The 15503-nt window shown below is 32.9% G+C and overlaps 1 protein-coding gene across 3 annotated transcripts in view; it reads left to right on the top strand.

Annotated features, from left to right (window-relative positions):
- The first annotated feature begins 2876 nt into the window (after positions 1–2876).
- LOC143233981 (secretin receptor-like) overlaps positions 2877–15503 on the top strand; it is a 105259-nt gene continuing 92632 nt past the window's right edge. For all 3 annotated transcript variants that reach the window (XM_076470938.1, XM_076470940.1, XM_076470939.1), the window contains exon 1: positions 2877–2992. The gene's annotated coding sequence lies outside the window, so the exon portion shown is untranslated. The remainder of the gene's footprint in view (positions 2993–15503) is intronic.

Genomic DNA, 15503 nt, shown 5'->3' on the forward strand with positions numbered 1-15503 from the left:
CACCAAACACTTTTCAGGAAGCAAAACTTTTCAAACAAATTGTTATGCAGTGTTATGCATAGCTATAATCATATTCGTTGGAGATAGAAAATTTTAAAACAATGCGATAGTACTTACTCTAATTGAAATTGTAATGTTACACACAATGTTTTAAGATATATAGTTAGAATACCTTGTAAATAAATAAATATAGTTAATACAAGTATATATTTGTCAGGACGAAGAATGTGATGATTTTATTTATATATATATATGTGGCCCATCACTATAGTGATGGATAATTAGTAGCTGAAACTCTCTGCAGAAACAATGGTCCATTAAAGCTTGTTGTGACTTCTTTAATGATTATAAATCAGCTAATATGGTATTTTACTTTCGTTCTAATATCAATGTGAGAGTTCTTTCATATACATTTTAACGTGATTCTTGACTGTACTAACACTTTCAAGAAGTATTCACTCGTGTATAAAATGACTGTGCTTTATTTCTTGCTAGTTCAGTTTTTCTATTTACTTTCAGGTCGAGCTCCACCTAATGTTTTCATTTTTTTGGCGATCTGGGTTCTTATTTTTCTGAGTTACTTATTTGCATAGATTTTCTGAGAAACTATTATCATTATGTTTATGAAGATCATGTTAAAAAGAAAATAAAAATTGGTCAGATTTTATGTTGTCTACCTGATGAAAGGTTAACAATAGGATTATCTTATCAGTATATATGTATATGCACTGGACTTGATTATTTTGCGCACATATATCTCGAAGCAGAAACTCTAGAAATATTTGTTTCAGAAATGAATAAACTAGATCGTGAAGAGTTTTAGAAATAACGTAAAGGTTATTTTGACTTGAAAATAGATTTAATACATACACAAATAAGTATGTAAGTTCGGCATGGCCAGGTAGTTAGGGCACTCTACTGCGGGCCGTGGGTTCGAATCTCCATCCCACCACATACGCTCGCTCTTTTAGTCGTGGGGTCGTTATAATGTGATGGTTAATCTCATTATTCGTAAGTAGAAGAGTAGCCTAAGAGTTAGCTGTGGGTAGTGATGACTATATGTCTTACCTTTGACCTTTCATTACAAAACTTTGATTTTTACATTGATTTTCAATTCTACGAAATCTGAGCGTACTTTAAAACACTTATAATCTGAACACTTTTATCTAAGAAAACACACATAATCGTTCTACTTTTATCTTAAAATACACATTTTACGGGTGGTGATAACTATCTATATTTCCTGTATTCTTGCACTGCAAAACTAGGAACAGCTAGCGCAGACGGCTCCTGTGTAGCATTACGCGAATTTATCAAAAACAAATCCCGAACCTTTGTTCTTCACAGTTAATTTCTCTATTTCATTCCAAAAGATATGTGAACCAAAGATATACATTTCTGAGGCAATAGAAAAGAAACAATTTAAAACCATCCTCACAATGTAATGTCTGTCCAGATTTATTATTGCAGATATATTATTTAGATGTTTGTTTTACCGCAAAACTATACGATGGAATACCTGCGCTACATTCATCTTAAGGAGTCCAACCCAGAATTTCTAGTTTGGTAAACTCGTAAACTGACCGCTGAGCTAAGGACAGATAATTATTGTTTGAATGACATATACTAACTACACCATGTAACACAAATTTTGTTCCTGGATAATATGTGTTGTTTCTTAATTGCTTATGTTGTAAAAGTACAGAAAATGGCCATTATTCCCTTCAAACTTTGCTTTTGTGACCTTGGAGCGTTTAATGAAAACATGATGGGAGATTGACTATATTTGGGCGTTGATACGTGAAAGTGATTTACATTACAGTCGCAAGTATCGAAAAAACTACTCACTTCTAAACATTTTTGTATAACTTTAGTATAAATACATGTAAATCTTGATTCATATGTTGTTTTATTCAGACCTTATGAAAATGAAAATGTGCAAATTTGCCCGTTTTTACATAGAAAATAGGTTGATTTCTAAATTTCACTATCCAGGTCACTAAAGCAAAGTCACTACAGCACTTCCTACGAATTGTTTATAAAGGATTATCTTCATCAACACACGTGCTATTTTCACATTAGCTTAGTCATTATTCCTATGGTTTGTTTGTTTTGATTTTGTATTATTTATTTAAGTCAAATATTTATATTGTTTAGTAGAAATGACAACGGTTTTTAATTTTAAAGCTCGAAGTTTTACAGTGAAAGACTAAAGGAAGGGCACATAACCATCATCGCTAACTCTTAGGCTACTCTTTTACTAACAAATAATGGGATTAATTGTTGCGTTATAACGCCCCCACGGCTGAAATAGCGAGCATATTTGCTGAGATAACGATTCGAACCCGCAACCCTTACATTACGAGTCCAGCGCCCCTAACCACAAGGCCATGCCGACGTTATAATGCAGCCATCAATCTCACTATTTGTTGGTGAAAGAGTAACCTAAGCGTTGGCGATGGGTGATAATGACTCTAGTCTTACACTGCTATATTGGTGACGGCTAGTGCAGATAGCCTTTGTGTAGCTTTGCGCGAAATTAAAAACAAACAAAACACTATACTGCGGTCTTTTCTGTCCAGTTGATTTGCTCCTAGTAGTTTTCTAGGTGTTTGTGGCTTACGCAAGTCAGAGGATAGAACTAGTGTGTGGATGTTCTCATTTTACCTGAAAAAAATCATCTATAAGCTGCTTATTTTATAGAGCATACATCTTTATAAATTGATATTAATCTAAAGTTTCCGAAAGTTACCGATTTACTTTTAAAACTCTTACTTAACGATGACGTCATTGCGCAGGAGTGAGGAGTGTAATAAGCACGTGCACAGAAGCAGCCAGATATATTTGTTTGGAGTTCAGCCCAAGCTGAGAGGCAGCAGGGTTATACCACACGAGAGCAAGGCTGGTTCTTATATTACAACAAGTCACGGACAGGAGAAGAGATTGGAATGATGAGTGCACTCTTTTAAATCTTCAGGTTTTTGTTATAGAGGTAAAATTATTAGTTTTTGTAAAGAAAACAGCTGGATTGACGTTCCATTTAAATACTTCAATAAAGTATACATCTAACACTAGTTAGTAAAGTTTTAGTTAGGAATAATTCTTTATATATGTGCATACCAATAAGTTAACAATAATGGTAAGAGTTTTGTTAATAGTGAAAATAGCTATATTTGGTCTATATATGTCATAAGAATGTTTTATGGCTCAAGTTATGAATATGAAGTTTTTGCGTAGTAGTGTCTTAAATATAGTTTAAAATAATTCATAGCCTCTGAACATTTACGATCATCAACTCAACTAATATTAATTCACTTTGAACTTACCAAGTCTACACTTTAGATAGACACAAAGTGTCACTTCTTCACAGAGATATATTTCTACATTTTGACAAAAAGTCAATATAAATTAAATCTAGAACATTTCTTAACCAGTGACTCGGAATTAATAAAATTCGATCTATTTTTAAGCTTTAGTTGATATAGTATAGCACTGAACATTTCATCCATAATTGTAAATAAAAAAAGGACAAATTACGTTAAGATTTAAGATTTGCTAATAGAAAATATCCTAAGTTCTACGGTAGAGTTAAAGTTCGAAATAAATTAAAAGTGTTGATAGCAATATCTAAAAGTGGAGTTGAAATAAAAATAGATCAAATACTGATTAAATGAAGATGATAAAAAAGTTGATTTATGCCAAGATAACTGACAGCCGATAAAGCATTTTAAAATGTGGAATAGGGCAGCAATGTAAAACAATGTTTGACGCAAAGAAACAGATTTAAAAGGGTATATAAGACATACGAAGATAAGATAAAGGAACATATGACAACTTAAGTTACGATGTTAACATGGAAATAATTTAACCATTTTCAAGTAAATGTAAGTTTATTAGAGAAATTAAACACAAAGTAATAACAAACCATTATATAGTTGAAAGAAATTAATATTATTGTCAAAGTGCATGAAGAATTTGTTGTCTTTTGATAATATATAATAATAGAACGAAATTGTAGACATTTACAATATTTCTAATACTTGTTCTTATGTACTTTAGGAACCACAAAATAATGTCAGCCCTCTCTTCAGTGACTCAGTTGTAAGTTTAAGAGCATACATCACTAAAAAAAAACACTTTTGATATTTGTAGTGCACATAGAACAGATAAATCAGGAAACAAATAAAAATGTTCAAATATTAGTTACAAGTGATTTTTGCCGAGTGATATATGTATATCTTTAACTTTAATATTTAACACAATATCTCCTCCCTTGAAGTATTAAACATAATTCATTTAATACTTCTTATTTTTAACAATATTTACAAAAATGAGTGGTTTTCATAAGGGGTCAACTTTATCCTATGTGAAGAATTATTATAACAAAACACACCCAATCTGATATGTTAGTTTTAATCACTAAAGCTTAGCCTTATATCATAATGGAGAATAATGGGTGAAATCAGGCCATAGACGTTAGTTCTGACGCGTTTACTGACAACTATTTGTACTCTATAGTTATAAAAAAAACTTATCAGATATTATGCGTCATTAATTTGTGTAATAACAAATACACGTAAAATTCATTAGTTTGCATAATAACAAATACACGTAAATTCATTAGTTTGTGCAATAACAAACACACGTATAATTTGTATAATAAACTAAAATACCGAGATAGCCAATGGAAAATTTAAGAAAAATATTTTAATATGTTTTCAGTAAGTTTGAATTCAGCATTTCGACTTCTTTTATTTGAAGCTAACTTCTACAGGTTATTTTGTTTTCAGAAAACTAGTTTGTATTTCTAGTATTCTTTTTTGAAAGAATAATATTTGTATGTTTCTAAACTTTTCCTGTATATGTTGTACATTGTTATTGTCCCTTGCTGGTACAGAGCTAAGTCTACGGATTTGCAACGCTAAAATCAGGTGGACTTAAAAGATAGCCCGATGTGGCTTTGCTATAAGAAAAACACATAGAAAAATTGTTAATATGCTGCTGCTCTTTTGCAAGAGAAGAAATTCCATAAAATGTATGATATACGTAAAAAAGTTAAAAAACATATATAATGTACCGATTCTTACAAATTTTTTATTTTTAGAATAATATTTCTGTGCTTCTGATAGTGGCTTTTGTCGAATTTGTTTGTTTGTTTAGAATTGAGCACAAAGCTACACAATGGGCTATATGTCAAAGTAAAATTTTCTAATATTTGGTCATACGGGTACAATTTAATTTTCTGTTTTGTTTTTTTATTTTTAAACAAAAACCTACAGAATTGATTACTTGTACAATGCACACCTAGAATATCGATACCCGGTATTTTAGAAGGGAAGTCCACAGATTTACTGAGCCAATAGGGACAACAGTTACAATGAATTTTGTGGTTGAATTAAAAATTATAATTTGTATCTCGACAAAAGTACTTACATAGTCAACCCTTGCGGGCGTAACCCAAAACATTTCAAAAGTATCGATAAAGTATGAACAATTTTCTATGTAAATCACGTTATTAGTAATCTTTTGATGTTTGTTTAGGTTGTACTGTCAACGGAGGGCCACATTATGTATTTGTATTATATCATCATTGTCTACTCTGAGAAACTCGAATAAACAGATTATTTCTTTATTGTTAATTATACTTGTCATTATCCATTACTCTTAAGCCTATTATATTTTAAACATTTTTGCATTCTTTATCGGGCACGGCATGGCTAGGTGGTTAAGGCACTCGATTCGTAATCCAAGAGTCACATCAAATTCCCGTCACACCAAATATGCTCGCCCTTTCAGCCGTGGGGGCGTTATAACGTGGCGGTCAATCCCACTATTCATTGGTAAAAGAGAAACCGAAGAGTTGGCGGTGATGCCTAAGTGTCTTCCCTCTAGTCTTACACTGCTAAATTATGGATGGCTAGCGCAGATAGCACTTGTGTATCTTTGCGCGAAATTCAAAATAAACCGGACCATTTTTTATTTAGACAGTCTGGCATGGCTAGGTGGTTAGTGCACTTGACTCTTAGGTCAAGTTAGGTCGCGGGTTACAATAACTATTACACTAAATATTGTCGTCATTTTAGCAATGGGTTGTTATAATGTGCAGTCAATGTCAGTATTTTTGATAAAAGAGTAGCCCAAAAGTTGGATGGTGATGACAAGTTGCTTCCCCTCTAGTCTTACATTGTTAAATTAGGGACATCTGGTGCACATAGTCCTCGTGTAGCTTTGCGTAAAATTCAAACCAAACAAACAAATTAGTAAATATTTGCCTTTGTTTGTCTTTGTAAGTTAAATAATAGGATGCAACCTTGTAATGAGTATAACAAGTGAATATAGAAAAAAAAATTATACGTGTTCTTACTGTAAGTCTAAAGTAACCTATTTAATTTCAAAGTATATCATGTTTTATCATGATACAATGTCAAACAAATTGCTTTTTTTGTTATTGCATTGGCACTTCTCTGTAATTTTTAATTAACCAGTATAAAATGTTGACGAAATTTTTCGGGATTCAGAAGTCTCCTAGATGATTCACAAAAGCCCCGATGTGTCTGTAGATCAGCACTATCTTCGTCCACAGTTACTCCAATAACTACCTAAATAAAGCTTCGTATCCTGAAAACCACGACAGAGCGCCCACCCCTGTCACTTTGGCTCCGCTAGCTTGAGGGTGAGGGTATGAACATACTTTCAAACATGTTACCTCGATGAGGAGAATTTTCATACATGGTACCCCCGTAGGAGAAGGAGTGGGAACAAAGTGTGTGATGCCATACACTCGCAGAATCTATTCTTTATCTCCATCAAACACGGGTTACCTTCTGGAGACGACTTAGCCTCCGGATACGTTTGCTGAGTTAATTCCTGCCATCTCCATAACTCTGGAAGAAGCCAGTTATTAGAAGATGGTATAATTCTATTTTAAATAGTCATTTCCTGAATTAACCTTAAACAAAGTAAAACGGTATCAATATGTATTTAATATAATTTACCGTTTCTAAAATGGAGGATCTAATAAACAGTTTGAATGCAGGATACAAAATACATAAGGGATGATTCATACAACACTACAAGGCTGACAGAGAAACGGCAGAATATGATAAACAACAAAAAAAATAATTACTGTAAGGTTAATTCTAAGAAATAAATGGAATTGGGCTGGGCATGTAGCAAGGTGTACAGTAAGATGAATGGAATAGCAGGCTAGGATAGCGAAAAGACCTAAAGGAAGACAAAAGAGAATATAGAGAGACGATATAATGGCGGAAACAGAAATCAGATGGACGCGATATGCTAGGAATAGGAAATACTGTACCGGTCTGACGGAGAGCTACATTCAACTACAGCTTAAATAAGTAGATAGACTGTTCCTAAATCACTCAACCTTATAATGAACACGTGGCATATACCACGCAAGTGATGCAATTTCAATTTGTTTATAATTAAGGATAGAGGTACACAATGAGCTATCTGTGTCCTTTCCACTACGGATATCGAAAACATGTTTCTAACAGTTTAAGTCCGCGGACATGCCGCCATGCCACTGGGGTACTTGCAGTTTCGAAAGTCACCATGTTAGATGCAATAAAGGTAATCGGTAATCGAAACTGGTTAAAAATACGATTTCTGGCACTCTTTCGCTAATTAAACCAATAAGGCCCGGCATAGCCAGGTAGGTTAAGGCGTGCGACTCGTAATCTGAGGGTCGCGGGTTCGCATCCCCGTCGCCCTAAATATGCTCGCCCTTTCAGCCGTTGGGGCGTTATAATGTGGCGGTCAATCCCATCATTCATTGGTAAAAGAGTAACCCAAGAGTTGATGGTGGGTGGTGATGACTAGATGCCTTCCTTCTAGTCTTACACTGTTAAATTAGGACGGCTAGTGCAGATAGCCCTCGAGTAGCTTTGAGCGAAATTAAAAAAAACAAAAAAATAAACCAATTAATGTTTGCCATCTCTGGTGAAAAATTGCAACGATTTTGAATATTGTTTTCAAAAAATTCTTGGTACTGTTGAATAGTCTCTCGCAAGCTAGATCTTGAATGAAAATATTGCTATTATTTTTCTTATCAGTTATCGATACCTCCAGTAGCATATGTCATATTCCTTCTTAGAATTATACAATTTGCGACGTTTTGTCAACTTGTCCAAATCTTGATACGCAGCGTGTGTCCTATTACGTATTGATGAATACCCTTGGCAGGACACTATACATCTAGGCAGACAGGAACAAAATGTATGATTAATTAGCAAAGACAAAAATTTCACATTACGAAATAAATCATGAAAAATAAGAGTAGAAATGAATTACCCAATCATTGCAATTTCAGCAATGAGAGGCTGAAGGAGAGAGTATAATAATGGCACTAAATTAATCTTTCAACGTATTTAATGAACAACTGTCTGGAACAGACCCCTAGCGGTATAGCAGTAAACAACTTGTTTTATTTATTGCATTTCGCGCATACTTACTTAATGTCCTTAGCGCTAACTATTCTTAACTTGGTAGCGAGACACATTTTTTCGACAAATCTTTTAGGCTGACGATTACAGTATAATGTCTCCATGTTTGATGACGGGATTTAAACTCTCGACCCTTAGATTACGAGCTGAGCGCCCTAAACACTGGGACTTGCTGGACTATAAATATTATCACTATTTAAGTCACTTGAATTTTGCTTTCAGCCACAAGTAGATTTCCTTTAGTAAATTAATAAGATATAGAATTTTTTCACGTCGTAAACTCCAAGTTTGTTTTGAATTTCCATTAAAGCTATACGCGGGATACCTGCGGTAGATAGCCGTGCTTAACTTAACAGTGTAAGACTGACCGCCACATTGTAACGCTCACACGAGTGAAAGGAGCGAGCATGTTTAGTGTGACGGGGATTCGAACTTCTGACTCACAGATTGCGAATCAAGCGCTCTAACCACCTAGCCTTGCCGCGCCGCGTACACTCTAAAAAACAACTTGTTCACTATCTTAATGACGGAAGTATTTCCTTTACGTCTTCAGTATAATACTATAGGAAAACGTAAAAGCAAAATGCCATTAAATTTTTGTTCAAGGATATCGTAAGGGGCAATTTAACCGATAACATTGTTTTTATGTTCACGATATAAATTAAGATCTATTAGAAAAACTATATAATAACGGAGTCATTTCCTTCCGTGATTATTAACGTTATCATTTTTGTTCAGACGTCGTTAGTGATTATGGATTTATTTTTACTTATCCAATTCTCTTTAAAAATGTACTTGCACTCTGTCCTCGTTAGGGCAACGTTTACAACTAATTTTGCTAAACGTTACGTTTTAAACGAATATAACCCCATATAGTATATCTATAAATATATTTTTCGAATTAAACATCGTTATCAGAGGTGATTCTAGCCAGGCTCATCAAGATAATTTTTAGATATCATTTTATATTCTGTAACTTAATAGGAAAATAAAACTATAGTGACTTGATTGTATTTACAAACGAAATTTCTTAGCTTATTTTGCCTCTACATCACATTTATGTATGTTAATAGAAAATGGTACATATTGTAACTGCTTATTAAAACATGTTACATAAACGCGTTTGATTTTTGTTTTTCAAATGGTGCTTTAAAGTTAGAAGACTCCTTTAAACAATGTACATTTAGATACGAAAATTAAAAATATTTATAGACATAATTCATTGATTCTCAAAGCACTTGTTAATAAAAACGGATTGTTTGGAGGTAAAACGAACTTATTGTTATGCATTTAACTTAATACCTACGTTCTTTTCAGTTTGACGCATGTGACGTATATTGTTGGATATGTATTGTGCATGTCCCGCCTGTTCTCTAAATTTTTTGAAGATTCTAGAGAACAAGAGTCGACAATACATGTTTTACAAAAATATTAATAATAGCGTATGTTCGAATATTGTTGAACATTCGAGAATCTCGCATAATGAGTATATAAACAGACGCGTCAAAAGACAGAATATTTTTTTTGGTTAGCTACAATCAATATACTATAATGCTCGGAAGTTATTGTTGTTAACGCTTATTAATGGAAAAGATATAGAATTTGATAAGAAACGTTTATAGATTTCGATTATTATAAAGTTCAGTGAATTAACTGCGGACTTTAGTATTTCTACGAGGACAATAATATTCTCATCGGTAGAAAGTTTGCTTTCAACCGGTGTGAAGCCAGCCGAGAAAAGATAGCTAGCTAGCTTAAATGAGATCAGCACTATCAATTCAGAATTAATTTGCTCGTCGTGGACCTGAACCATCGTTCAGTTCTAGGCTAGATAGGAGTCTCAGAATAGTTTGTAATTTTGTAAAAGTCTTGTATATAAAGTAATAACTATTTTTAATAATAGTTATTATAAATTGTATTGTTGATTGTATATTAAAATATATTTGTGTTAAAAAATTGTGTATATCAATCTAGTTGGCAAATATCATAAATTTGATACATATTAACATTTAATTAATTTTTAAATTGAAATAAAAATTCCGGCTCTTTGAAATCGTAATACCTAACATAATAAATCGGAGACTGATTCGAGATAAATCGTAATACGTAGCAGGCTTTTAAGGTAAAAAAACTGCATGGAATTTGTCACTAAATCGGAGTGTAGTCTTGAAGCAAGAGGCTATAAAGAATTTGCATTAGATACCAAAATATTATTCTAAAGTAATGTCACACATAAATATTATCATTTTGTTTCCGTTGATAATTACAAAAAAAGAGTATACATTGCATTCATGTTGTTCAGAGAATTATTTTAGACAATAATAGATTAGATTGTCACTATAAAACTTTCAGGCATCGCAAATATATAAAAACACTCACGTACCAGAGTATCAGGGTTTGAATTTGTGTTTGAGACAGAAACTGCTGATAATTATTATGTTCTCAAGTAACAAGCAGTGTTAATTTAAAGCTACAAATAAACTTTAGAACACATACTAATGAAAATAAAATAAAGATCACTATATCACACGTAATCGTGCATTTAGAAGCAAATTACATTACCTTTAGTTAAAATCGAAAAATTTACACTTCTTCAAAAAAAATATTTGAATAAATTGCAAGTCATGGTGGTGTATACTATATTACCTTTTGACAGAAGAATAACAGCCCACAACATAAATTACACTATGGGTATTCACAACACTATCTCTGCTTTGGACACACCGGTAAAATCTAGCCTAAACGTTTAATGTTATGATCTCCAATAAAGCTTATCGATCGAGCCACCTTGAAAACCCTTTGAATGAAGTGTAATATAAATGAATGTTAACCGTAATAATAGTACGGTTAGATTTTTTTCTATTACACTATGTAATACAAATTTTGTTCCTGGATAGTATGCGTTACTTCTTAATTGTTTATGTTGTAAAAGAACAGAAAATAGTCATTATTCCCTTCAAACTTTGCTTTAGTGACCTGAGTAATGAAGTTTAGAAATTAACCTATTTTCTATTATAAAAACGGGCAAATTTGCACATTTTCATTTACATAAGGTCTGAATAAACAAGATTTACATGTATTTATACTAAAGTTATACAAAAATATTTAGAAGTGAGTAGTTTCTCGAGATTTGCGACTGTAATATAAATCACTTTCACCTATCAGCCCCCAATATAGTTTCTCATCATGTTTTCATTAAACGCTCCCAGGTCACGAAAGCAATGTTTGAAGATAAAAGTATGTCTTTTCCATTTACTTTAGGCATAAGCAACTAGGAAATAACATTCTCTGCCCAGGAACAAGAAAAAGTAAAAATTGTGTTACATAGTATTATTAAACTTAAAAATGAGGCTGAATTTTATTATATACCGTTAGAATGTGTAGCACATCAGACACACATTAAGTCTTGGGATTAATAAACGAACTGACCTCATATTAATACTTCTTCTGTAGCTAAACTAATTATAATTTGTAGTTGCGAAATGAGGAAAACTTGTGTATCCGGGGAGTAACACCATAGTGACTAATTTGCTGAACGCTTTATAATACAAATCACTGGAAAGCTAAAGTTGTATATGTATACCTGCAGAGTTGTAATTCCAGATGTCGTTGTATGTAGGAAGTGATGAGTCATCCAAATTAAACGAAAGATAACATTGTAAACGCATCCATTTGTGACAGTTTAACTGAGCAAGAACGAATGTGAGTGAATATAAAGAGAAGAATGTTGCATCGTTTTAACTTTATGAGCAGAAATTGTCGAAATTCGGATGTTGACTTACTAACATCCTTGTAAACCTGCTTAGGTGCATTCTAGTGATAATATGGAGCATTGTTTTACGATTCTACTTAGATATAAGCACTGTTACATAACACTAAGAACAGTAACTTCATGTGTATATTAGGTTGAGGAATAATTCGTGAGCGTTTTTAAATAATTTCATTCAAGCATTACATGCAAGACTATACAATACTTCAATGCATGAACACATTACACCCAAAACATTTATTATGATACTTTATTTCATGTAATACCTAGGTATATAGAATGCATTGTTTTAAACGAAATTGCAAGAAATTAAATGCGAAAAGCAGATGGTGTCGAAAATGCTCGATTTTGTCCACTTGACATTCCATTTAATGAGCTGAAAATGAAAGCAAAAATTAAAGACACATGAAAATCAAACACACCATCTATTAGAGCAAAAAATTATCTACCAAATGACATGAACTATTTTGCGAAAGCGTTTCATTTATGAATATATTTTTTAACTTGAAAAAACGCTCACGAATTATTCCTCAACCCAATATTAAATTAAAAGAACATAGAAGTAAAAATGCCAGAAATGGTGTTCTTCATTTTTTCCTTGTTAAAGTGGCAAAACATACAGTAAACAAAGGGGTGATTGATTCGACAAAAGTCCACTCGTACCTGACAATATCGTTATGTTTGTTTTCAGTTATGTGTAAACCTACTCAAGGGTTATCTGCGCTAGCTGTTCCTAATTTAGGGTTAGTGAATTAGAGGAAAGGCAGCTAATCAATACTACTCTCCGCCAACTCTTGGGTTACTCTGTTATCAGAGAATAGTTTGATTGATCACACATTACAAAGCTACCATGGCTGAAAATACTAGCATATTCCATGAAGATTAAATCGAATTCACGATTCTCAGGTTGCAAGTCGAGCGTCTTAACTACAGTATCTTGATAGTAATATTAACAAGGGATTGGTGAAAACTGTAACAGTCAAATCTTAATAGTTCTTGTGAACATTTTTGAAAGGTTTAATAATGGATAGTTCTTCTCAGCCATTACTTTAAAATTAATGACTTAAAAGGTTTAGGAACAAACAGAAAATATGAAATTGGTGAAAGGCTTAGTGGTTTAAATCACATCTGGGGCAGAATCTTATTTGTAATGAAATTTAAAATGTTGTACTATATTAAATGTCCAAGAGATGTCAAGTTAAAATAAATACACATTAAAAGATTATCATAAATATTACTTTTTCTTCAATCGTCTGCTTGCTGTTTTTAATAATTCAAAAAGAAACAAACAAGCTACAAAGTTCAGGATTTTCCCGAAGATTAAAATTTATAATTGTTTATAAAATGTTATGTAACTTCATAGAATTAAGGGACTGTTAGGTATAGAATCTCTATATGTGTATGCACAATCATTGGTCAATAAATTTCGCCTGGCATTGTCTGATGGTTAAGACGCTCGACTCGTAATCTGAGGGGCGCGGATTCGAATCCCCGCCACACCAAACATGCACGCGCTCTTAGTTGTGGGGGCGTTATAATGTGACGGGCAATCCCACTACTCGTTGATAAAAGAGTAGCCCCTGAGTTAACGGTGGGTGGTGATGACTAGCTGCTTTCCCTCTAGTTTTATACTGCTAATTTAGGGACGGCTAGCAAAGATATTTCTCGTGTAGCTTTGCGCGATATTCTAAAACAAACAAATTTTCTTTCTTATTTAACAGTATTGTATTGCATTGTAATCACATTACAATATTTACTATATCAAAAGTTTTAAAAATAGCATTTTAAAGACACTTTGTATACCTTATGGTTTATCAAATTCCCAATAGGTCAAAGTTTTATAGCGTTTTAGCTTTGTCAGCTTTTACAAGTAAACTATTGTTCGTTTTTTGAATTTCGCGCAAAGCTACACGAAGGCTATATGCGCTATCCGTTCCTAATTTTGCAGTGTAAGATTAGAGGGAAGGCAGCTAGTCATCACCACCCACCGCAAACTCTTGGGCTACTCTTTTACCAACGAATAGTGGGATTGACCGCACATTATAACGCCCCCACGGCTGATAGGGCGAGCATGTTTGGTGCGACGGGGATTTAAACCCACGACCCTCAGATTACGAGTCGAACTCAAGTAAACTAATATAGTTAAATGTATTTTTACACTTCCTAGTTTTTAATCTTGTAGCTATACATTTGATAACGGTAAGTTTAGGGTTATTTCAAATCTTAAGAAAGCATTGGTATCACTAGTCTTATGTCTTCTTATACAAGTAATAAACTTTCCATAACCATTTTTAAAGTAGACTGTTATATCAGCTTGGTGTAAAATTGTGTAAGAAATTACGAGTGGTGATTGTTGAAATATAAAAAAAGATCTGTATTGTAGTTTAAACCACTGAAGAAACAAGATGGTAACTACATACATATATATATATATATAAATATATACTGTTGGTAACTACATATATATATATTTAAATATATACTGTTCGAGATACAAAGTTTCGAGCAATACGTGATTCATGATGACGAAAAACCCACTTGAAGTAAAAATGAATCTCAAGACGGCTTTTACAGGTATATGTACACACAAATAAACTGAGAATTTTGTAAAAAGTAAAAACGAGTAGTTGACACAAATTATAAGAAAATATTTATTAAAAAGTAATAAAGGTTAGATAAATACATAATTTTCTCTATGAATATTGTAATCGAAGTTAAAACTAGAAACAGAAATATTAAATAATGTATAACGTTAATTTTTCTCATCTGGGTTGATAGTTCTCAGGTCTAAAAGATTTGGTTTCCTTGTAGCTCGTGTTTGTATATGTTTGTAAAAACTTCCTTCAAAACAAGTATTTTAAAATGTTCAAGGGCAAAGGTTGGATAAATTAAGGTGTAGAGAGGCACTGGTTTATCTGTTTTACAATTTATTATGTCTCTGAGATGTTCTCTAGTCCGTAATGCTAATGATTATTAATGAACGTGTCGTTCCACATTTGGCTGTTAGAAGTGTTTATAGAAAGGCATCCACAAGTTCTTTACAGCTATCCTGAAGAGTAAGGCTCTATTTCCTGAAGACATAATTTGTCATAAAGCACGGCAGTCTTTCTCTCACATAATTATTTTCCAACCTATGTTACATTTAACAAACAAGACTCGTTGTATAATCGCCTTGTTGGAAAAGCCTTTGATACATTTTGTGTTTCAAAATGTTGGCCACCCAGTGGCTCAGCGGTATGTCTGCGAACTTACAACGCTAAAACCGGGTT

Source organism: Tachypleus tridentatus, chromosome 12 (assembly GCF_004210375.1).
Source record: "Tachypleus tridentatus isolate NWPU-2018 chromosome 12, ASM421037v1, whole genome shotgun sequence".
Classification (NCBI taxonomy): domain Eukaryota; kingdom Metazoa; phylum Arthropoda; class Merostomata; order Xiphosura; family Limulidae; genus Tachypleus; species Tachypleus tridentatus.